Here is a 25,877-nt window from a genome sequence, read left to right as displayed (position 1 = left end):
TCAGAAAAATTACAAGTCGCCATGTACATGAACATTTGTGCTCGCACGCAGCACAAGCCACAATTGCACAGACGCTCCCATCAGGAGCTTTTTAGTATTAAAAAGAGACTTTCTCTCTTTTTTTTTTTTTTTAATCTATTACAGCAAGATAGCCGCCACCATCCATTTCATATAATTTCACAATTTAGTTTCAAAAATTGCATTTACTCTCGTATTACACACGAGCCGAAGCTATTTAGAGGTGCAGAGGTCACTAATCACTCTTTGTGCCTATTGCAGTCATTTGCACCTCCACACATGCGCCCCCTTCAAACAGTGCCACCGTCACCCCAGCCACCACCCACACCCACACACCCTTGCACATTTCAAGGACAAAGTGCAGTGGTGACTGACACTCAATGCTGGACCTCATTATCACCTTCCACCGGCTGCAAATGGCTGCCTGTCCCGGGTAGCACACAGGTTCACGGCGACAGACCACTGTAGCGGGTCAAGCGAAAGAAGCTCTGCTGCTGGGCTACCACAGGCGAGAACAGTGTTGTCTTGAGATACGAGTGACTCCATTTCAGATTTTTTTTTTTTTTTTTTTTGCTTTGACTCGTGAGAGAAATGTGAGATGCAAGTGGTGACAGCGGACCCACTTCACAACAAGCAGCACTTTGACAAATAATGAACAATTCTTCCAAATAAAAAGCCTTCAAGCTGTTTATTGACATTCCCTGTTTAAGTTTACTGCTAAATTAATTTTAAAGCAAATGATTGAAATACTGACAATAGGCAGTACTCACAGTCTTATTTTTTATTCCCTGCAAACAACAGCAAATAAGCGCCGCACTGATGAGCTGAGTGGAACTGAGACGTCTTGGTGTCATCAGTCTGTCTTACACAATCCCCACGTGCTAAAGGTGGGCGCGCCAGAAAGAGAAGCACAATGGCCATACAACGAGACAAAATTGTTTTCCGTATTTTGCGGACTATGAGCTGCTACTTTTTTTCCTCGATTTTGAGCCATGTGGCTAATAGAAGGGTGTGGCTTTTGTGTGGGTTTTTCTTTCACCACTAGGGGAGCCCTATAGTTCAGAAAATACGTTAAATAAATCTCGATTTTATTTTTTTCTTGGGTCTGTTCTGTTTGAATTCGCAAAGTTGTTGTTTTAACAATCTGTTTATCTACCTTTATGTGCATTCACAGTACAAAATCGTTCTGTACATGCAGTGAACAACACATTTTCTCCAACATAGAAAACTGCGGTTTATTGCCTGGTGCGGCTTGTATATCGTGTTTTTTTTGGGGTTTTTTTTCTTTTTTTTGCGGCTTATATACGGGTGTACTTTATAGGCGGGACATTTATTTTTAAATTATGTCTGCACTGGAAGTACAATATTTATGATCTGATATTTTCCCCTCATTAAAATACAAATTTTTTTATTATTAATATAAGGATAAATGGCCTTTCTATTCATTTTTAACAAACCGATAGATGAGTTGTAACTGCAGCATAAAGACGTACTGGCAAGAGGACAACCACCAGTCGAAGCTGGCAGGAATAATGGCACTGAAAATCACTCTAAATCTGCTCCTAAAGGATCCCGTGGCACCGGACGTGTCAGACCCAGTCCCGTGAAGGGAAATGTGTTCGAGATGGAGTCGAGTTTTACACTCCAAAAGGCATGCTCGCACACTTAAAGCATTTGTGTACATAGATATTTCAGACATACATCTAGCGGGGAGATGTAGGGCTGACTCTGCAGGTTTTCCTCGTGGCGTCAAGTCCACTCAACGGAGAAGACGCTTCCTCATTAGCCGAGCTCAGCTTCAGACAGCACTGGGGCTCAGAGAGCCTTCGTGACAGTATGAGGGAGTCAAGAGCGTGTGAGATGGAGCGTGGATCATGGACTTGGGTTTTATCAAGTGTGCACAAATGAACAGAAGCGCTATTGGTGAAAAGGAAAAAAATAGTAGGAAACAGGTTTTTACGAGTCCATGGTGCTCAGTTTGACTTTTCCTCCACCATCTTTGACCTATCATCGCTTACATTGCCAACCCTGACCCCCGCAGGTGCAGGGCTTTCGCAACCTATGCTTTCCAATCCAGACTCGGTTATGTTCCCGGACGCAGGCGGAGAGTCAAGGCTAGGGCGAGCGCTCGGAGAAAGGTGCGACTGTATGTATTTTAGCATGCCCTGCTCTGACAGAGTGCAAGAGAGATGAGAGGATATGTGAGAGATAAATCACTAAGTGCCTCACCTTGGGTCAGCAATCACACCAAAGGCCACGGGCCAATCTCTATTTGAGACACTGAATTTGCTGCTTGGGGGCTTTGCACTCTGGCCTTACTATAAATCAACATGGAACCCCGCTGGTCCTGTTTCGACGTTAAATTGCAAATTACAATTTTGACTTTTGATGCTAAAATCAAATAAGAGATGAAAGGGAAATTATTTCAATTGATTTCGATACATAAATTTCATCTAAAAAAAAAAAAAGCAAAAAAAAAAAACAATATCCATGAAAGTCTACATGCCCGTCAATAAAGAAAACAAAGTGGCAATAACGACAGAAGGACACGTAGGAGACGTCCACCAAGGCCAATTGCTTAATCAAATCGAAATCTGCAACGGAAAGCCTCAAGTACGCCTGGACAACACGAGATATTATACGGGTCGGGAATTTTTCAGAAAGCGCTATGCAATATTTCCTGGAGAAAAAAAAAAATACTTTGAATACTTAGACCATATTGGGCCATGAATTAACATTGTATGGTCAAAGATCCCAAGCTATTTTCACCACTTTATACTACTCAATCATTTGTAAAAATAACACGTACACACGTTGAGACTCACTAATGGTAAAAATTGTGGAAAAAATATGAAGCTGACCAAACTTGGACATACTGCAGAAGATTTCGGCCTGACACCAGCGTCGTCATGATAAATGTCCTTCCCCAACTTCTGAGACAGCCGCAAGCCCTAATTATGTGGGTGCTACTTCCATGTTGACAGTTCATTAACGACTTCAGAGTTCACTGAATTTGTGGTTTTGCAAAATGATAATCATAAACATTACACTCAATGTCGCAAAAAGAATCAACCCAGGTTATTTAGAAAGCTACTAAACTGTGATGTTGAAATTATTATTATTTTTTTTTTTACATCTTAAGCATCTCCCCATTCTTCTGGTGTTCCTCACAGCACTATGCTATGCCCCATTTTGAACTGTATGTCTTCCTTGCTTAGCTATTAACATCCAGTTTTGAACTTACTTTTGAAAGACACACCCTTGGAGAAAAATGTGGATTTTTATTTGAATAATTATATTATAATAAATATATATATAAATATATATATATATATATATTTTTATTTTTTTTTTAACCACAATATAATTTTTTTAAGTGAACAATTTAATGATAAAACATCTATAAAGAAGGTGTCAAACAGGTTGATTGTAACATAAACACAAAAACCTTTGCAAGATGTACTTCCTGCTTTAATGAAAATCCATTTTGAAATCACCAGGTTCGATTGCCTGAGATACATTAAAAGACCCTTCAACATCACCGCGCTCTGAGTCACTAAGTGCATTCCTAATATTCCACATTCAAGACACTTTTTTTTTTTCCTGATTGATATATTATGCAGATGAGTATTATCACATAGTGATGACCGTGTGAACAGCTGCAAACGTACAAAACTTGCATACAAATCACATACCTCCGATTTAATCTCCAGATTGCTTCCACCCAAAACTAAGCATGAATATTATTAGCTTTCACAGCGTATCTTTTTTTACTTCGATAGGAACGATGCAACTCGAGCTTGCAAATATGCCTGAAATGCTGTCCAAACTAAGCGAGACTTCTGGAGTTGGCTGTCTCCAAGCGTTATTTGTCCCCACCCTGCCAGAAGGAAAGTCTGTCAAGCTTGTATATCCGTAAGTGCGACTGTTCTCCTCCTTTTCTCTCCTTAGGTGCCATAATGTCAGCAGACCAAGCCTTGATGGACGCGAGATGGGAGTAATAAAGAATGATCCGCGGGGAGCAATGTTGGGGGGGGTCACAAGTACGCCGGTATTGTCGTTGGGAGCAGCAGGCCTCGATGCATCAGGAGAACGCTTTTACTCTGAAGGAATGCTGCAGGTGTTACATGCAATTACATGACATCTAGAACTCTGACAGGCGGCGGCCATGTTTTGCGTCTGTGTGTGCAAGGACAGCGGAAAACCAAGAGAGAAATAAAGAATGGGAAGTCGTATTTCTCGAGAAATGTCGGCATCCTATTAAGAGCGAGAAAATTAGTTCTCACAAAAGGCATCTACATCAGCCATGCGGCATGAATCCTAATAATATAAAAGCACTCGGGGGAAAAGAATAAAGAATTTAAGGTGATAAGAAACACGAGTGCACCATTTGCCTTCAAACAGCCGTGATGAGGGAGAAAAAAAAAGAGGTATGGATAAGAGTCTGTCAAAAGAGGAAATGAAGGAATATTACTCCCTCTATTAACCTGCCGTGATTACAAAAGCCTGATGGGCAGCCTTATTTCATGGAATATTAATTTCAAATGTGACTGAGAAGAAAGGACACTATATCCTCTCAATGAAACCTCAGGAAGCTGCAACAGGCCGGCAGCCATCTTCTTTTTTTTTTTTCCTCTTCCCCTTTTCATGATTTCTGGACTTTCTCACCTTCTCGAGTGTCAATCACACAGTTACAAAGAAATAAGTACTATTCTATAAGAATGCATCTGTTGACGGTAGTTTATTTGGTATTTTGATGCAGTAAAATGCTGAGAATAGACATCTGAACCAACGTGAAAGAAAATAAATAAATAAATAAGACGGACAGTTTTCCATTCAGCTAAAGTGATGTTAACTGTGGAAGGCAATTGATTTTTCAGGCATAAGGTCATTGTTAATGGAAGGGTGGTTACAAGCGGTGAAAACAGTTGTCTCACTTTAGGAACAGCAAAAAAAAAAAAAAAAATCATTCGATCAAAACACATTTCAAAGCTGGAGACGAAACTTTGCTTTGTTAGCTCACAGTATTTAGCAAAATTATGTTGTTGTCGCACTGAACACACACAAAAAAAAAAAATGGTATATACAGTGACGCCTTGAGATAAAAGTTAAACTCCGTCCATGAACACACTTGTAACTCAGAACATTTGTATCGCAAATGTTTTGCGAGGTTCCAGTACCGCACCATAGATGCTGGTTAGCTTTAGCATTAAGCTAGCGGACTGTGTTCGCTTTATTAGTTGGACCGTAAACATGAACAGCTAAGAGCCACCTTTTTTGAAGAATTGAGTTGACTTTTATTCACTGCCACCGGCAATTTATATGCAAACTAAAAGTCACGAGAACTGGTTGAGGTTGACCAAAGTCTTCAATCCACAGAATATGAATTCCCCCCTAAAATGGAATGTATTCTTTGCCGGACTCCATTTTTGTTGAATAACTAAACAACCAACCGAACCTCTCACATCGAGATTTGGCTCTGGGTGGCATTACAATGCGAAACGTCCAAACACAATCGCATTGCATAAATAACGATTTTCTCTTGAAAAAAGAAAATACAATGCAGCAGTTTCCTTTCAGGACAGAGTTGTTATTTTGTAACCCCGGTTGCCGTTCGAGCAGCACTGCGACGACTCATCCAGCCATTAGCAACACCGTTAAGTCGAGACGAGAGGCGAAATAACGAACAGGGAGACACTTGAGTTGCACTCAACATCTTTTTTGAACAATTCATTCAATCGTCTGGAAAAACTGGACTTATGCCGCCTCATTTCACAAATGTACCTCAGACATTTGCTCCCCTTTTTTAACACTTCATCACCGGGAAAAAAAACACGGCTATAATGTAATGTTGAGAGGAAATGAAGTTAGAAGGGAAAGTAATCATTAGTCTGCAGATGAAATCAGACGAGAGTGGGTGTTCAAGCATCATTATGCGGCCCGGGCTTTTATGAGCAAACATGGTGGCTTCCTACGGGATGCAAAATAAGCACCTCGAACTCACTCCGATCAGATTGAATCGACAGTATTAGCTGCTGGAGTGTAACACCACAACAAGACCTTACTCTTCCTCTCGGAAAAAATAAATAAAATAAATAAAATATATATATATATATATATATATATATATATATATATATAAAATCGCACTTTTCCAAGTATGAACGATTCTGAACTCATTCACTTCCGCAGACGCTTATAATAAACCGGTGTTCTCCGTGAAAGCGACCAATGTTCTTTTGCTGATTGCTTAAGATCAGAAAAAGCAAGAAATATTTTTCTTTTCTGGTGAAAAGAGTCAACTCCGTGTTTATACTGAATTGTCACTGAACACATTATTATGCGAGTCTTTAAAGATGATTCAAAAACGGCGGTAAAACGACTCGCAATATAAGGAACTGGGATTTGGAAAGGGAAAATTAGTGAAGTGAAGGAGTTCATCAAATAATATTTCATATGTTGTATTTTAGGTGACCTTGGCAAAATATTTGTGCTTTGGAAACGCATATCTCGGGTCAAAAGTTTCCAACTTTTGCACCACATCAGGGCACTGTTCATTGGAAATGATTGTGTGACAGCCTTCCAATCGTTTGTCGTGCACAAAACTGTGAAAAATATTTTGCTTAGCGGGAATGAAAATGTCCGGTTGCTTTTCAAAAAAAAATAAAAAATAAATATTTGATAGGGGGGTCAGAAAATTCACAAACTTGGCAACACTAACTATTTTTGTAAAGGCGATCCTCTCTGTTCATAGCCGTGTTGCTAGCACAAAAAAAAAAAAAAAAAGTTTCACACAATGTTGATTGCAGAACAAATCACGCAAAAAGCTTTGAACGATAAACGCAGGAAAAAAAATCATGAGCATCCATTGATCGACCAGCCTTATATCGAGGAACATCCGAATAATCACATTTGAATCTACAGTGGTGACACAAAGGGAAACCAAGACATAAAAACTAGAGCTGTCAAGCGATTAAATTTTTGCAACGAATTAATCGCAAAAGATTGCGTAATTAATTGCGATTAATCGCATTTTTCTTCTACGATTCTTTGAGACGCTTTTAACAGATTTTTACTTGAATAATATCTTGTAATTAATGTAAAATCAACAAATATGAAGTGTATTTTGAATCAAAGACAGCTAGCTTTCTTTGATCCTTGAATACGATCTAATTGGATAATATTTTTTTCAGGATTTTTTCTTTCATTTCTCCAAACTTTTAGTTGTAAGCGACACACTCCAGCAGTGTTGGTTTGCAAGGCCCAGTGGTACCTTAAGTTTTTTCTTCCGAGATGATAAGCAAAATAATTTTTGAATTCAATAAAACTGAGTTCAAAAATGTAATCGCGTGAATTTTTTTTAAAAAATAATCTTGAATTTACGCTTTAATTTTGACAGCCCTAATAAAAACATTTACTTTATTCCTCAAGTGACAAATCTGCTTCCAAATGGCAAGACAATGTTCTTTGACCAGATGCAAAATACACCGTGGTGAGCTGATCTGTTTTTCTGGCGTAAAAAGTCCTCTGAAGAAAAATGAAAAGGCATAATCCTCAACTCTCATTCAATATCATCTTCCACAAAGGAAATATCACACAGCGATATTCCGACGGTTGTTTCATAAACTCCCAAAATTATGTATGGTGTGTTGTTAAGATAAGACAAAAATCTTTCACATTTCCTGCAGACGCCATTTCAATAAATTACCCGCCGAACAAAAGTATCGGGGAGGCTTTCATGAAGATCACTAAAATTCAAACTCTTGGGGTTCAGCAAAGAGAAAATTGCAATGTCACGTCCTGACGCAGGACAAAAATACTCTCTTCTTTTTCCTTGAATAAAAATTTGAACTCTTGAAAAAAAATAGAATTAATCCAGTTACATTGCAAGTCATGTGAACTCTTTGCATTAAATAGAGATGAATTCTCCAAATGAAGAAGTTTCCTCTCTATTCATACAATTTACAAACTAGATGTAATAACAAAATGTGTTTAAAAGATTAAAAGCCACCTCCAACTTTTTTCTTCTTCGCAACCAGGATATTTAATGATTCTCTGGAGCCGGCACGCACGATTGTGTCTCACTTGTGCGGCTGTTGTGATATATTGATTAAGATTATATTCAAAATAACATGCCATTTAAGATTATGTATCACATAGCTCACTCGGCTGATTATAATTGCATACCCTTTTTAAACACAGCAGCAAAAGGGCAAACAAAATTGTGATGTGCTAACCCGTAGAATAATATCATTTAAATACCACCATAGGTGTGATTGATAAGGATTTATGGGTTTGAAGATTCTGCGTCGCCGAATATTCCCTGACATTTATAAATGCCTGCAATTTTAGCTCAAGCTCAAGGGCAAACTTGAGGCTTCGAGACATTTCAACATAAGACACCCAACATTGGGATCCGATACAAGAGCTATAGGATCACGTTCATTATGAATACTGTCACAAAGGTATTTATTTAATATTCAAGGTTATATACGTCAGCTGAGTCCCAGAGCTTGGGACTCCACAATAACTCATTTACTGCCATTGACGGCTATAGACGTCAACGATCCGGGGGTTTTTGTTCGACTCGGCTGGTATATAATAGTTTTGATGAAGTTCGACAGACTATTGCGTCTGGTGAGTATATAAAACATACTGAAGAAACGTGAAGGACTATGAGGTAATGTTAGGAGAGTTATACAGACGTGTAATTCCATGAACGGGTCGTGTCACAATACCCAAATTTTGTCTTGGTTACTATACCTGTACAGAGTATAATACCGGTACTAAGACGATGCCATGGCAAAAAAATAAATAAATAAATAAAAATAGTAGAATAGTAGCTCACAACTAAACAACTTCACATTATTTTCTTTGTATTAATCCTAACAATTGCAAAAAGCATACAAATATGTTTGCTAAAATAAAAATCAATATTTTGACCGTTTTAAAAAAAAATATTTTCAATATAACCAGTAATGCTCAAAATTCTTAAGGCAAAATATTTGTTCATATTATATATATATATATATATATATATATATATATATATATATATGTATTCAAATATTGCAAGGCAGAGCGTTTCCCTTCATGGCTCTCGACCTCTGATTAACTTCTTCCTTCTCATCTGACTCTTTCATCATTTGACCAGCAAGGGTGCCTCGGTTGTGCTCAAGGTTGAGCCCAAGTTAATAGGAAACAAAGTGAACATGTCGGTGGGAGCAATATATTTGGGAGTTGAAAGGGCCAAGGAAGAAAAGACCACTCACAAGTAACCTTTAAGCAACGTGGTCATTAACACCTCCATTACCGGCCATTCTCGATGAGTCGCTCGTCATTCGCGAGCCCACGCTCGTCTCCAAGACGGCCGTGCATGTTTGGAACGAAACAGCAGGAAAGCGGATCGACTGAAATGTCACTATTGATTTATCGTAACATGAAAAATTGATAAATATGGAGTGCTTCAGAACGGCTATTTTAATATTACTTATTTGATTATTATTATTAATATTGACGTTGAAGGTGTTTTACTTTTTCTATTCACCGGAAAGTAGTTGATAGATTCCCTTATGACTTTGTTGCAAAGTTTGCTGTTTTCTCCATGTTAATGCATTTAATAATGATCATTTCTATAAAGCATTCCTCAAAAACTATTTAATTGGGCACATCGGGGGATTTTTCCCCGTACTATGAAGTCATCAACACCTTTAGGAGGTGCAATGAAAAAAAAAGTGATTAGTTTCAAGTCTGAAAATAGTTCCTTTTCCTGCCTTCATTACACGTTTGAAACGCAGAAATGACTTCAAAAGTAGCTTTTGCATCGTGCTAAGTCGGCCCGCAATCGAAAATACGGAAACCCTAATAAAAAAAGTGCATATTTTACAACCTATCCACCTGTGATGCTCCGACATTAATTACACAGGACATGAACCGAGCGTTTTTCTAGCCATTTGCTCAAGATGTATCCAATTACAAAGTAAGTTTTCTTTCACTATAATTTTAATCTATGTTTAGCATCGTTCTAAATCCTCCACTTAGAATTATACGAAACAGCTTTCCGAACTTTTGACACAGTTTTTAAATGTGCTTTCTACCCGGCCAGGACCGGAAAAAAAAACAGAACATTTTACCAAAGCTTTTCTGTTGGCCTAAACACTCGATGATCATTCGCAACCAAAAATTCTAATATTGGTTCCATGAAATTGTATTAATTTATTACCAACAATTTATTTTCTTCATTGCGAAGTATTTCTGTTTGCGGAGCTGTTTTTAGTAATTCAATGTGGGCGTTGGATTTTTTTGTCCAATCGGATTGCAGCCTCAATGTGTTGCCATGTCAATCTAATCTGCCCAGGACTTTGAGAATCAGTCGTCAGCCGATGTATTTTAAACTATTATTAACAATATGACTACGAATAGGTATGGTTAACGATACTATGACTCTTAGAGATCCCTAACGAAAAGCTGCTTATCTGTAAAAAAAAAAAAAAAAAAAAAAAAAAATTATATTAACTGCTTTTTTTCTTGTAATTAACTTGTCTTGTAACTGCAACAACATTAATGTAAAATAAATACCAAAAAATATTTGACAGAAAAGAAAATGGTTTCAATAAATCAATATAAGGATTTAAGATGATAAACACTTTTTAGTGATAAAAAAAAACAACTGATGTAACGTAACACGGTGCATGCAATTGGGCTGGAAAAAAATCAATTATGTGAGGTGACATGCACATTTTCTGCTTGTTAAGATTGATGTTTCCACCATCAACCTTTGAGAAATGTAACCAAACGTTTGACCATCTGAATCTCTCGCCGGGATTGTCACTCATTTGCTTCACCGACGTTGCGCTCAGCGGTGGAGTTTTAAATTAGAGATATTCGTGCATCCAAAACTCTTGACTGTTAGCAAAAGAAAATACGTCATCCCTCCATCCCTCTCCAGGCGTGACCAATCAAATGAAAGACAAAGTGTAACCGTAGCATCGAGTGAAAATCGATGAGTCATGCCTAGAAAGTGACATGCTCAGATGCTACGAGTTGCAACAGAGCTAACCCGATGTTAAGGATGCCAGCTGGTTCTGCCCGAGTGCATGTTAGTCACACCTCACTCCTGGAAACCTACAAAGAAGTTGACTTGGCGGCACGTCACCGCTTGGAAGCTCGAGTAGGTGGAATTTGTCGCCACCATTACGCCAATACCCACACATCAAAATAACAACAAAAACACTACAACGGCACGGTGCAGTGATGCTGCAGTGGGGCAAGATGGATCGCTGCCGATTGTAAAAAAAAAAAAAAAAATGCATCAAGAGATCAGAGAGGCAGAAGCAACTTTGTTTCCTAGATTTTGAACCATGCAGCTAATACAACGGTGCGGCTATTCTGCGTTTTTTCTCTTACACCACTAGGGGAGCTCTATAGTCCAGAAAATATGCTTAAAAAAAATCTCAATTTTTTTTGCGGCTTGTATTATTTTTTAAGCAATATTTATTTTTTATACATGACAACAAATAAAATATTAATGAATTACATTTAAAAAAAATATATTTCATTTGTCTATTGAAAAAAGATAAGATCTTTTTTTTACCTTACTATTTGAATTGAACACATAAAATCTTCGCAGCGATACACGGTGATAAATGTCGCTTTGGAAACCAGTGAAATACTAAGCAGAGTATATTTGCACATTGGCGTATAGGAGCCCAAATAAACCCATCCTTTTAGGAAAACGCATGCGGCTGTGCAATTTACAACACAAACACGGAGCTAGACTGACTGGAACACAAGAGCATACACCACATCTAAAGACAAAATCTTTTGCAAATACTGCCAGAGTCAATTTCAGATGAGGTCGTGCATGGTGATGCACTCCCTGATATAGTAGTGGTCACGGTCTGCGCGGTGGACGAGAATGGATCCTGCCAGGGGAGTTAGTACCGAGGTGGAGATGGGATGGGAGGGGGGGGGGGGTGCCGGATGGGCCGAAGGTTCCTTTGAAGTCTGGATTCCAATTAAACCCCTGACTGAGTTCTAAGCGCACAAGAAAAATGGCTGAGGTACATGACATGGCCGCTCGTCCAGCAAAGCCTTTCCATTTTAGCCCTTTTGTCTCCCTGCAGCTCCTGATATTTATGATCACCCCCCCCCGACATAACCCCCACTTTGGGTCTGCCGCCCCCCCAACACCCCAATAAAGCAAAGTCAAAACGATTTATTTATAGAGCACTTTTTTTTTGGCACAGGAAAGCTCCAACAAATGGGAGGTGACTTGATGGCCAGAAGAGAAACCCATCCTCATAGTTTACTATCAAAAGTAATATACTGTGAGATTAATTTGTATTATGAAAAAAAAAAAAAAAAAAAAAAAAAAAGGTTAAGGACCTCAACAGAGGAGTGAGCAGCCGGCAAGGAACAGGACAAAGACAGGTAAAGTGGGGAAATTTAAAAAAAAAAAAAAAAAAAAATATATATATATATATACATTATTTTTATTTATTTTTTTAAACTAATTAATCACCCCAAAAATTCCATGATTAATTGCAATTAATCACACTTTCCCTTTTGTGAAGCTTGTAACAGATATTTCACCAAATATGAAGTATATTTAATTAAAACAACGTTCTAATAGCTTTCTTGAATGCGATCCAAACAAAGACATCATTGCGGGCGAGTTCACAAAATTGCCCACAAGCACCACACGCCGGTAACTTGCGCTGGGTGTTTTGTTCTGAGATGTGCTAAAGATGAACAGCTAATAAGGTACAATATTTTCAAAAAAATGCAAATTATTTTTAAATAAATCAAACAGAGTTTATTGAGTTAAAATATTTGACTGAATTAAAAAAAAAAATTAATCTCTATAGTTAATGATTTAATTTTGACAGCCCTAATATATATATATATATATATATATATATATATATTTTTTTTTTTTTAAACCCATTTTCCTTTCTTCATTCAATTTGAATTAGGTCATTTTACTCGTTTAGTTTTGTTGTTTGGTCTTGGCGCACACAACAGAAGCGATTGATCGACAAAAAGCTATACAACGGCTAGGACTTGTAGTCGATTAGATCACCACAGCAATCCCCTCGAACATAAAGATGCGTAGGGGAGTGACTCCACAACGGCAATACCCCCTTCCAAACATCTAACCGCTACTTCTTGTTGTTTTGTCTTCCTTGATTGGTGAAAAAGGGAAGGTGCACCTTAGCTGGATGGCGTACTTTTCTTGAAAGGGAATATTGAGAAATGGTGGAAATCCAAAATATTCAGCGCTGCAAGGCAACTGCAGGCGATTCACACAGTACCCGACAATGCCGAAAAGCCACTTGAGTTTTTCCGTTTTATTTCGGCACATGAATTCCACTCGCTCATTTACTCACACGCGCAGGCTGAAAAACACGCAGGAGGTAAGGATGCATTCTCCATAATTCATTCGGCATTGAATTTTATTTTCTTTCCTCTTAAAAGTAAACAGAGGCGTCGTCTGCGCCGCACAAATGTACAAAGAGCAAAAGTATGTGCATGGATTTCTTCTCGTGGAGCCGAGAACACAACGCGACAGTGGGAGTTCACACACTAAACACACAAACATGCGACTGAAAAGTGTCGCAGACACCTGGTCAAACGCTCATATGATTTCCAAAGAAACCACCCGGCATAAATGGCTTCCTTGGGGAGAAATGGATGCAGCTAACAGGATTTGGGCAGGTTTATATTCCGTCTGTTCCCGGCGCAGACGGAGCTGGAGGTGGGATGAAGGAGGAAAGGGTTAAGACGGGGAGCAAGAAACATTTTATCACACCGGAGGGGGACAGGGAGCTGCGGGGCGAGGAACGGTAAATATTTCAAGATGATAGGTGACACGAACAAAAGGTTTATTCTCATCCTCACTTTTTAAGGTGCAAAATTTGGGCTCGGTAATCCATAACAGCAGTCCTGGCTGACACGGGGATACGGCACGGAGGAATACATAGGCCCCCGCATCACAACAGAAGCCTCTAAAAATATGGCTAGTTATACAGTCAGAGTTTGCGGGGAGGGGGAAAAAAAATACATCAAGAATAAAAAATGAGGAACATTGTTTTTTTTAAATTACCTTTTTCACAACAGCCACAGTAAAAGAGTCGCGAGTCGCACAGGCAGGTTATTACGATTCCTATTCGCACAGATTTAAACCGGGATGGACACCATCAACGATGGAGGGGACCATGATTTTTCATCGGCGCTAGTGGGAGTGTGTGGGGGGGGTCGCACAACAGGACCACATGCTTCCTAACGGGATGTTTGGCAAAAATAAAATGACATCAAAGACCAAATATGTGCGCTTGTTGAACCACAAACACATGCACAATGAGAGCGCCACTGCCAACTACTGGAGTGGGTGTGCAATTACACTTAATAAGGCAAAAAAAAAAAAAAAAAGTGTGTTCCCCAAGGTCACAGGTGCCCCCCCTCAGCACCGCTCCGTGACCCCCAGACAGGGCCCGCCCACTATTTGAGAAGCACTGGAGTATTATAATATATCTTAACATTCCTCACCTACAAGTGATTTTTTTTTTTTTAACTTTCACTAACAGTTACCATTATGGCCAGTAGAGGGCGGTAAAGTTCACCCCCCCCCCCCCCCCCTTCTCCCTGCATCGTCACGGGTGCGCCCAATTTAACGACTATATATGTTTGTAGGTAATTAGGCAATCGCTGTAGTTTGTGTACTTTCGAGTACTTTTGTCTCAAAAAACTAGGCCGTTTTTTTCCTATTTTACTTGAAATACACCATTTTTGTGACCTAATATATCCTGACTGGCCAGAAACCACTCTCCCTTCTCTCTTGAGCGTTGTCTGCCATCTAGTGCTGAACGCTGTAATTACAACTTGAAACCACTCCACAGCAGGAATCAATTTTCTTTTCAAAAATGAATCGAGGGGTCACTCTGAGAACGGGCCACCAGTTGCCCGTCCTTGGTTTAAAATGTTGCTTCCACATAAATGAACCTTTTGACTTTTGCTACCACCAGAATTTACTACTTCCCCCAATTTCAACTTGTTTGAGTAACTTTTTGGGATTTTTTTTTTTTTCTTTTTGCTAATAAATGAATGGCCTTCTTGGCTGTCAAAGACACAGCACTCGCTCCCTGTTCAGAGTCACCGAGCGGTCTGTCACCGCGCCTGTGAAAGCCAGATAACCCTTTGATGGAGAGTACGGGTGCTTATTGTTGTCTGCAGCCTCCACCTTGCCTCAAACACATATGAAGATTTATTGAAGGAGAGAGCCGAGCAGCGGGGGCCCGCAGGAACCTGACGGCCTACGACAGCAGCAGGAAAACAGGGGGGGCAAGGAGAAGAAGAAGGGGAGACACACAGGTGTGTGTGTGCGGGGGGGGGGGGGGGGGTCCTGTGACCTGCCTGTGGAGGACACAATGCTCCTGGTAGAGATGACCGCGATTATCTGACTATTAAAGAGGAGGACAAATGATGGTAGAAGCGCGCTCGCTGCTTGTCCTCCGCTGCAACAAAGGAGCTGCAAGTATCGCACAAGTCGTAGGAGAAGAAAGCGACGCTCTGACGATCACAATAAAAAAAGTTGACGAGCAAAGTTACTTTCAAGGAGCTTTGGCAACAGACGACGAGATACAAATGTGTCGCTCCTAAGCAAAAGAAAGACTACTTTTGAAATAAGATGGATTTATCAGGGACTTATGTGGTTTATTGGATGAAACATATGTAATATGCGGTACTCAGAATTTTACAAGAATATAAGCAGTATGACGAAAAAAAGACATTTAATTATAAATAAATTCTTGATTGATTCGCATAGCGAGCCGATTGCGCAATGTTTAACAAATATATTTGGAATTTTCGAAACGTGTGTTTTTTTGTTTTTTGTTTTTTTAATAAATTGATATTTCACTATGACAAAGTGAAGATGTAATGATTGACAACATTTATCTAGTATCATGAACATTACGAAAGCAAAGTGTCAATTTTTATTTGAAAACCGCGTGCTGTTTCAGCCTCCGTTAAAGAAAGACAAAATGCTGGTCGTGATTTCAGTTTTCGAAACGGGCCATCAACCCTCATCATGACAGGGTGGAGCGCAATGTCTTTATATGCCTCTTTTTTTCTTTTTTTTTTCCAAATGTATTTCTTAATAAAATAACGCCTCGTGGACGATAAATCCAGCTAAAATTGTTTATTTTTAATTTAGTACCATTTAACCACTTACTCACAGTTACAGTGCAGTGTATTCGACATGCCAAAATCTTGTACAGGTAAAAATGCTATAAAATGAAAATATTTGTCCACTTATAAAATAAAAAGTCAATATTCAAAATTCAATATTACTTCCATTAAATATGCGCACTTATTTTTACACTTGACACATGCCATTTAAAAATGTGCAAACTCACACATTGCTTTGCTTACTTAAAATACACATTAATGAATTCCATATGAATAAAAGAATAATGATGGTTATGCGGAGAATGCGAGCGTCAGCTGAATATTAAATGTCCCTTTCTACACCTGCAAGTGAAGCCAAGTATCATGTATCGAAATTTACACAACTATGCATATTTTCACTGGCCACCTGTGAATTCTTCCTCATGACAGATTCATTTTGGGTATGGCTGGCTTCAAAATACAGCCCCCCCCCACCCAAAAAAAAAAACAAAAAAAAACTGTGGTTACTGAGTGAGGAAAGGTATGAGAGAGAGATTTCAGAGAAAGCTGATAAGCGACTCATAGTGCCCTCTTCTGATCACACGAAGCATGTGAAGCACCTGAATCAGTCGACCGCTCGACTACCCGTTTCATAATAAGACAGAAAAAATGTTTACGATAGAATACACAGTCATAAAAGTGTATTGGAGAAGTGGTTAAAAGGACAGTAAAAAGCTTCAAAATGCATTGTTGTCTTTTGAAGTCCGCCCGTGAAATAATGCACGCAAGCGCAACATGTTCAATAAGATCAATTTAACCTAAACAAGATTGCATTTTATTTATTTTTTTTTTTTTTATGAACAGGAGGATGCACAGAAAAGAAAATCACAATTCGCTACCAAAGACGGATAATACCGTCTAAGTCAACATTCAATTTTTAGAGTTATTTCAGTCTGTTTTTTTTTCCAATACTGTACAGAAACTCAGAAAGTGCGCATGTGGCATGTGTGCATCTGAGAAAAAGGGGAAATTAGGCACACATTGTGACAGTGCATGCAAAACTGTATGCAAAAAAAAAAAAAAGTCACTTGTGTTGTTCAAAAAGTAAGTCAAGTCTTTCATGTGCAATCAACAAAAAATGAGAGCAAAAAGTTTCCCTTTGAGAAGGCGCTAATGTGATGAAAATCGAATTAACAACTGCAATCGGCAGGTAGTTGGTGTGTGGAAGCATCGAAGAACGCCGTCTGATTTTAAAGGTGGCGAATCGGTCTATTTAGTCTATTTTGACGTAGTGCAGAGAATGAATTTGGCTCACAACATTGTTTGCTCCAAAATACATTTCAAGTTGCAGAGATTACATTTCCGTGCGTATTTGCCTAAATGGTTGAACAAAAAACATGACTTATGGACATTTAAATTAACGAATTTTACAGACGATAAGCCGCAACTTTTTTCTTAGATTTTCAACCATGCGGCGAATACAACGGTGCGGCTTTTCTGTGGATTTTTCTTTCACCAGTAGGGGCGCCCTATAGTTCAGCAAATACGCTAAATAAATCTTGATTTTTTTTTTCTTGGGTCTGTTCTGTTTTAATTAGCAAAGTTGTTGCCGTCTAAAAAGGCACTGTTTTAACGTTTAACTGTTAAAATTTGACTGTTAAAATTTTATTGCATCAAAGTGTGAACAGTTGCTAGTAACACATTACTCTAACACAGGTGTGGGCAAACTATGGCCCGGGGGCCACATGCGGCCCGATAAACGTTTTAATCCGGCCTGCCAAACTTAAAAAAAAAAAATAAAATGAATAAACCTTGTTCATGTTTTATTTTCAAAATACTGTGGTTGTAATGCTTTAGTTCACTTTCATTTATAATTAAATGTATTTTTTTTTCTCCGATGAGGTGAGGTTACCTTTATCTCTATCCATCTGCTCCTGGTCCAGCCCCTCTGTCAAATTTCAGAACCCGTTGTGGCCCGCCAATCAAAAGGTTTGCCCACCCCTGGTCTAGACCATCACAGCGGTTCAATTATCAAGACAAACTTGCTAAAAAATCTCAGACTCTCAGTTTTGCAAGTCAACATGTTTTGATGAGGCGCAAAATGCACATTTTCACTCGCAAAGACATTAGGCTGTATGACGATCACCGGTTTTTAAATCCACCCACCCTTCATCACTCGGTTTTCTTAAAATTGAAACCAAAGAGACCCTTTCCCCCGTTTGAATTTAATGAAGTGGACTGCGTCTGTCTGACAGGAGCTGTTTGATTTAGACGTTGATATTAAATCCTACAAGAGAGGTAGCCAGGTACGCAGCAGAGAGAAGGAGGGACAGGGTCCAAGGATCTTGGTCCCACACTAGGTACATCTCACCTTCCTTGGAACCCCAACCCCCATCTGCTCCCCTCACTCGGAGGAGCTCAGTTAGCCGACAAGAGCTAAGGACACATGCTGCGTGGCACCCCTCTCTCATGCCGCTTCCTCCTCCTCTCATACCTCTTCCATTATTCATACTAAAATACAAGTGATGTAAAGATGAATAATAAATGCAGTCAACACAAAACAAAAGTTGGCAGGCCAGCGCTGTCAGGATGGTCACTTGACAGAAATAAAGAAACAAAAAACATATCGTTAGCCAAATGGAATCATTGCCAAAGTCATTTTTGGAAAAGAAGAAAAAAAATTTTTAAAACATGAAGAGTCCAGTTGCCTTCCTTTAAATTTTGTGGGATAACAAGGATGGGTGCTCATTTACATGGAGGAAAAACACATTTTTAGCAAGCAAAATAGTATTTTTGTTCAATTGATATTGTGACAGTAAGTAAAAAAAAAAAAAAAGATTTGGGCAATTATGCTCTTAGCTGAATAATATTTCGTTCGTCTAACAGCGCGATTGACTTGGCCATTTTTCAACATTTTCACATAATGAGGATAAAAACACAAGAATTACATAAAACTAGAAGAGTCCCTTTGGCTCGATTCAACCTTTGCGCATTGCAATAACCTGCATGACTGACAATCTAGACCAGGAGTGGGCAAACATTTTGATTGGCGGGCCACAATGGGTTCTAAAATTCGACAGAGGGGCCGGACCAGGAGCAGATGGATTGTTGGAGTGTTTTGGCAACCTCACCTTGATCTGAGAAAAAAATACATTTAATTTTAAATGAAAGTGAACAAAAGCATTACAACAATATATATATATATATATTAAAAAATAAAATAAAAAATTAAAAAAATAATATAATATTCATTTACATTTTTTCAAGTTGGCGGGCCAGATTAAAACATTTAACAGGCCGCATGTGGCCCACGGGCCGCAGTTTGCCCACCCCTGATCTACAAAAACATTTAAAAAAAAAAAAATTGAAAAACACACTTATGAGCAAGGACATATATATTTTTGATGCAGGGAAAGAAGTTAAACATTTTGCTGTCAGGCTAAACGGTTGTTGCCGAACCCTCATTTTTTTTTTTTTCAATTTTGCTATTCCACTGCATAGGGAGATGCAAAGAACTATCCCAAATAGAGTTTAGAAGCGATAACTCCATCCAGAGTAAGCTTTACATTCAAACAGCTGTCGTACAAAAGCACAACTCCAAAAAAAAAATTTTAAATATCACACTCCTTCATTCAACCAAAAGACGCTGACCAGATAATCCGCATTAGACAACTTGAAAGAACAAAGAATCACCGCTATATGTCAAGACAGTCAGGTGCACGGGAGGGGCGCTTGAGTTTTTTTTTTATGCTAAATTGCTGTTCTTGTTTTGAGGAGCCACCGGAAGGGACAGCCACACGCCGAAGCTCAAAGTGAAGACGAAAAAAAGAGCAGAAGAGCATTACTTTACAGACAGAAAATACAAAAAGACGGCGAAAACTGATTTCAGTGCCTCTTTGAAGCTGATTAGATCAGTGCCTCTTTTCTTCAAATGTGTTGTGTATAAATGCTGTCATTTATTGCGAGCGTTTCAGACAACATGAATCAAAAAACGTCCTTGATGTTTGCTTAGCGATTAATATTGTGTACATTTGTCATGTGTGGCGTCTCGCAATTAATATGGGATCCGTGTGCCGAATGTCTGCCTGAATATCTAATATAAAAGAAAAATGGGTGAGGATTGCATTTTGTTTTTAATGTTTTGCTCGAGCGGAGCACTGCTGTCACGCCTGCTTTTTTTTTTTTTTTTCCAGGATGTCAGACAAAAAGGAAGGCGAGATAGACAGGGAGGGATCCTGGAGAAGGAGGGAGGGGGGGAACGGAGGGGGGGGTGGGGGCTACTGACATGCACTTGTCTCCAATCTCTTCGAATCCATTGCACAATTCATCTGCTTTGTCTCTAATGCCACGACTGAGGACAATCAGACCAGACGCCCATTAGATTCTTCATACTGCCCCCCCCCTACCATGCAGACCCCTCCCTTGCCACCTTCCAACACCTTTTTTCTTCCCCCATGTGACATGCTGACTGAACGAGAGGTAAAGCAATTCACCAAAGCGCTAGACCAAAAATACCCCCCCTCAAAAAAAAAAAAACGGGGTATGTCAGAAAGGCAACCACATCAAAAGCATGTTGTCATGGTGATATAGTACGGTCAACAAATCACACACTACGCAGCGGGATCCGGGTAATACAGTACATATGCACATACATGCCTTTATGTTCTAGGTGCGCTTAAAAATACAATCAAAATGAAAAATAAGTGAACATCTGCAGCAGGCATCGATCATTTTTAAAAAGAAGCCATAAACCCAAACGGTTATATTGTTATAAAAAGCATTTTCTTGGATTACCACACTATTGGATAACAATTCTCCGTACATTGCATTTAGAGCCTAAATGCACATTTTGTTATAGTGGCTAATCTGCTGGAGTCAGCGACCAAGGAGATAAAAAAAATAAAATCAAATAAAAAAATACTTGGCCGACGAATATGATTCTGATTGAGAACACAAAAATTGAGAAAGTTTTTTGATCCGTTCAACGTTGTTCTAAAAATAGAACATATTACTCATGGATGCTCAACAAAATGTCCCATCTTTCAAGGTCACATGCACAGAAGCCATTCGTCAACCCATAGTGGGAACCGACAGAAAAAGAAGAGGTCTTCCTGGAACGTTTGGCATTTCGATGATCTCACAAAAAAAAAAAAAGGAGCAGTGAGAACGAGTGAAAGGATGAGGGGAAAAAAAAAAAAAAAGATCAAAAATGTGCTCCTTCACCTCACTTGTTCAGGACGCTGGCAGCACTTGACTTCAGCTTTTGAGCAGAACTACACCAGAGCTGCAGCCTCGTACAAGAGGATCCTCCATCCCGACAGCTCGTTGGGGTCACTTTATTGAGGTTACTCTGCTGTGCACTACATAAAAAAGGGGGGAGATTGAGGGATATTAATGGTAAATGTGGCATAGCTACGGCATTAAAACCTCTTCTTTGTCCTCCCTTTTTTCTTTGTTTGGCCAGAAGAGCTGAAGGCTTAGGGATAAAGGTAGCACTGGAATCATGAGACCGGGATAAAAGCCAGGGAGAGATAGTGAGCTCGGACCAAACGACAGCGCAGTGGATAATTAAAACACCCAGGGCCCCTGAAGTTCCCCCCATCCATCCATCTCCTCTTTCCCCTCCTAAAAAACACACATTCTTACATGCTCACAAAGAAAAAAAAAAACACGCAGGCCGACACATATGCACATTCTCGTGTAGTTCTAACAGTGGGTCCCCGCTTTAAATAAAAATCCACAGAAGCGAAAGTGCGCATATCTCCTGCTGGGTTCTGTTTATTTTTCATTTGTACATTTTTAAGGATCATGAAAGACTATTGTTTTGATCTGATTACTCCCAGACTGCCTGCCTCCACTGCCTCCAAATGGCCCACAACCATGAACCACATGGACTTTTTCATTTAGCAAAGGCACATTTGCTTTTGCATCTAATGCATTTACTCCAGATTAACGTTAATTTGCGACATATTCACTTCGACGTTTAGATTCAAACTAAATACGGCAAAAAAAAAATGCATGTACAAAGTGATTGGAAATTAGATCGAAAAAATATGTAGCAAATAACAATAACATCTAACATTTTTTTTATTATTATTTTCTAAAAAAAAAAATGTATTATTTTTTTTTTTTTCTAAAAGTATGAAAAATAATCTCCTCGCCTTATACAGGAGACGTGCGTTCAAGTCTGCTTGTTTGTGATCAAGCCTCTTGTCCGGCTGTCAGGCCACACTGCCCTCTGTTGGTGGCCCGGCATAATAGCACCTTAAAAGCTTACAGAACAACAGCTCACATTTTGATTAGATACTATGATTTAGACAATCTTCAATAAATGAAAATAAAATAAAATAAATAAATCTCTACCTACGCCCGTGCATGTTCCCATTTCCAGTCTGACTTGATGAGGTGCAAGTGACTAGCTGGCTCCATATGTCGCTGGTGTGGTCAATGACCTCGCGTGGGAGCGCGGCGCAGTGCCATATGAAAAGCCGGTGAATAAGGATGTGTTAAAGCAGCATGTTGACGGGGGAATAGCGGCTAAAAGGATCTCTGCGCTTTGCCCACACTGAAGTCATTACCACCGGGCCTTTGATTTTCACATGCAAAAAAAAATAAAAAAAAAAAGCTCAGGTTGTGAGGGCCCCATGTGCTGCACGGGAGGAGTGCGTTTTCCACCGCGGCCTTCATGTGGTGTTAATGTCTGCGCTAGTCAGGGCCAGAACCGGGAGAAGAAGAAAAAAAAAAAAAAAAAAAGGGGGGGGCAAAGTGCTCGCTCAGATGTTTTTGATCATTTTGAGGATGATTAAAAGATCTGATGGCCTTCGCACCCCGGTCGCTCTGTGATCGCTCGGTGTCTTCACACTGGAATATATACACGCCGATTCTTCTTAGATCAACTATATGGTTTAGTAAACAAGTGTTCCGAGCATGTGTGCGACAATCTGCGCGGGAGGTGTCTGCGTTCTGCATGATTAAGATTTTGTAGGCTCCAGCCGAAAGGAGGGCAAGGAGAGGTCAAGGGGCGTGAGAAAAACAATCACCTGCTGTTCACTTAACCGCTCGGTCAACACCGATTCTTTGGCTTTTTGGCATGTGTGCCAGTTGGGTAGTTGGAAACAGATGGCAAAGCTCACGATAGAAATTCATATTATCAAGAAATATTGTGATTTTTAAAAAATTTTTATTTAATAGACATTTTTTTTTTTGCATTTAGCTGCTTTAACACGTGAAATTAATTTGCAATTGTTCTGATATGAAAAGGCCACGTGGCCTGCATAATGTTAGGCTCACAGCAGAGTGGGCTCGAAAAAATATATATAAAATTATTATTATTATTATTAAAAAATATTTTTTTTTGTTAATTGAATTGATATTGTAGCAGCAAGTTAAAAAATGACGTATGACTGAAATACGCAGAACAAATTATTTAAAAATACTCTTTTTTTTTCTAGGAGATTTATCAACTCATGATACATCAAATTCAAATAAATTGTTGAAGAAACGCCAGCGCTGCTCCCTTCACACCTGACTTCGGCAGGGGGTTAACGTCAGCAAGACCGGATCCGACAGCTTTAGTCTCCAGAACAGCCAGCTTACACAGATAAGTGGGCCAGGCTGGATAAGCCTCACTCAAGTATTCTATTACAGTCCCAATTACCTCTCGGTAAATAATAGAACTATGTGGAACAAGTACAAAATCCAAATAGTTTTAAAAAATGTGTAAATAACCACTCTCGATATTTTAATTAAAAGTTTATTTGCAAGCATACGAATTTACTGGACATCCTTAGATGAGCGCAAAACGCTTGGTCACATGACGCCCGCTTTCCGTCCAGGCCCAAGCAAGCCTCGCACAGCCGACAGCCACAAAGCTGGTCCTCTAATGGGGACAAATTGGCAATGTCCGTACAGGCTGGTGCCGTGCGCTAGGAGCTGCGAATTGATAGTGATGCCTAATGATCCCCCCGGGTAGATCAATACCAATAATCCCTTTTCCCACCGATCCTCGTCGTTGACTACAGTGAAACCAGAGGAGCAGAATGGGGAAAATTGCTGACCAGAGCGGTAGGGGTCAGGAGTTCAAGGGGCACAAGTCTCACACAAACTTGTGTTTTTGGGCAAGCGGAGGAGATGAAAGCGAAAGTGAGGTAACTATTCATTCATACGTTTCGAAGACGCTTTGAAAGACAAGCTTGCGGGAAGATGCTAAAACATACACATGCTCTGTAGGGCACAGCAGGGGGCGGGGCTAAAAACAACGAGAAGAGGAGGGGGAGGGGGGGGTGAAAGTTGCTTGTGTAGTCGGTGATCAAGACTACTTTTTGGACTCTATGCCGTTATTAGCCTTCAATTTCAATTGAATAAAGCCGTTGTTGCAAATTACGGAGGCGCCCACTTCCGAAAACTTCAAGTGAAATGTCAAAGATGTTTTCAGTGATGGTGAAGTTATTTTTGCGACATTGAATGCGGCGGAATATTTTTTTTTTTTTGCTCTTCGCATTCACATCTCAAGATATAGTATCGACATTAATTATTCATGTAAAAGTTGCCATTCACGTCCACCTACACGTTATACATTGTACGGTTGCCACACGCGGTATGCTGTGGCTGCTTGGCGTTGTAAATATGTACGATATATAGATTTTTATTATTTGTTATATAAATGCCGATTTTTTTCCCCAAAATTTCCGCAATGCAGGACTAAAAAAAGGATCATTCACATGATTTTTTTTTGTTTTATTCTACAAGAATAATCAAATGCCACTGTTATTTTTTATTAAGATACCTTAACAAGTACTAAACAAAAATGCTTTAATTATTTATTTAATAATTTAATTTCTTTATTAATTTATTATTTTTCTTCTTTGACAACACTTTCGGGTTTTTTTTCACTTTGTCAGGAAATGTTGCTCATAAATAGAAAATTATAAAAAAAAAAAGATTTATGTTGTTGCTCTTCAATAAAAAGAAAATTATTTAAAAAAAAAAAAAAAAGATTTATTTATGTTATCCAAATTTCCATTTAAGAAATTAATTATTTTCTTGATTTTCCTAGAATCCAAAACATATATTGGGAGAATAAATTTTTGAGCGTTAAAAAAATAAGAGAATCAACGTGAAAATCTGTGTTCACCAGCGCAAGAGCGAGCAGGCGCGAGGAGTCCCTATGGAGTTTTAGCGTGCGTGTGAACGTGCGTGTGCGTGTGCGTGTCCGTGAGCTCTGCAGCCACAAATCCAAAAGCGGGAGAATAAATGAATGCATTTGCTTTCCAAATTCACCAGTAGGACCACATGACATTTCGGTGTCAATCCTTGTTTTGTGTAGACGCACCACACCTGCATATGTTGACATTCGTTTTACGTCGGCGCTCTATGAATTAATAATTGCTCTCCATTTAATGACACCGGAGCAGTATGGTGTCATTAACTATTGATATTAAGGTCTCGAGTTGATTCTACCATCAAGACCACTCCAACGAGGAGAACAGGAGGGAAGTTGAAAGAAATCAATCGCCTCAGCTAGTCTTCTTGATGCCCACATCGCGGATATCCCAAGGACTGGACTTAAGCCTGTGTGTGTGCGTGTGTGGGGGTGTGTGTGTGTGTGTGAGGGCAGAGGGGTCCCCTCAAAGGGAGGTTGCAGCGATGACAAGGGTGCCACGCTCCAGGTCCTGTCACAGAGCAGGTGT

At 39.3% G+C, this 25,877-nt stretch overlaps 1 protein-coding gene across 3 annotated transcripts in view; it reads right to left on the bottom strand.

Annotated features, from left to right (window-relative positions):
• Positions 1-20,811: 20,811 nt before the first annotated feature.
• LOC148337510 (uncharacterized) overlaps positions 20,812-25,877 on the bottom strand; it is a 47,538-nt gene continuing 42,472 nt past the window's right edge. Inside the window, exons 5-6 of one of the 3 annotated variants that reach the window (XM_088296702.1) lie at positions 21,412-21,548; positions 20,812-21,324 (exon numbers count right to left, since the gene is read on the bottom strand). The gene's annotated coding sequence lies outside the window, so the exon portion shown is untranslated. Of the gene's footprint in view, positions 21,549-25,877 lie in introns of all 3 variants that reach the window. The other 2 variants (XM_088296703.1, XM_088296701.1) reach the window with 2 other exon arrangements.

This window comes from Idiotropiscis lumnitzeri, chromosome 5, assembly GCF_059441095.1.
Source record: "Idiotropiscis lumnitzeri isolate Australia: NSW breed Sydney's pygmy pipehorse chromosome 5, RoL_Ilum_1.0, whole genome shotgun sequence".
Classification (NCBI taxonomy): Eukaryota; Metazoa; Chordata; class Actinopteri; order Syngnathiformes; family Syngnathidae; genus Idiotropiscis; species Idiotropiscis lumnitzeri.
This window is presented reverse-complemented; position numbering and strand designations above follow the sequence as displayed.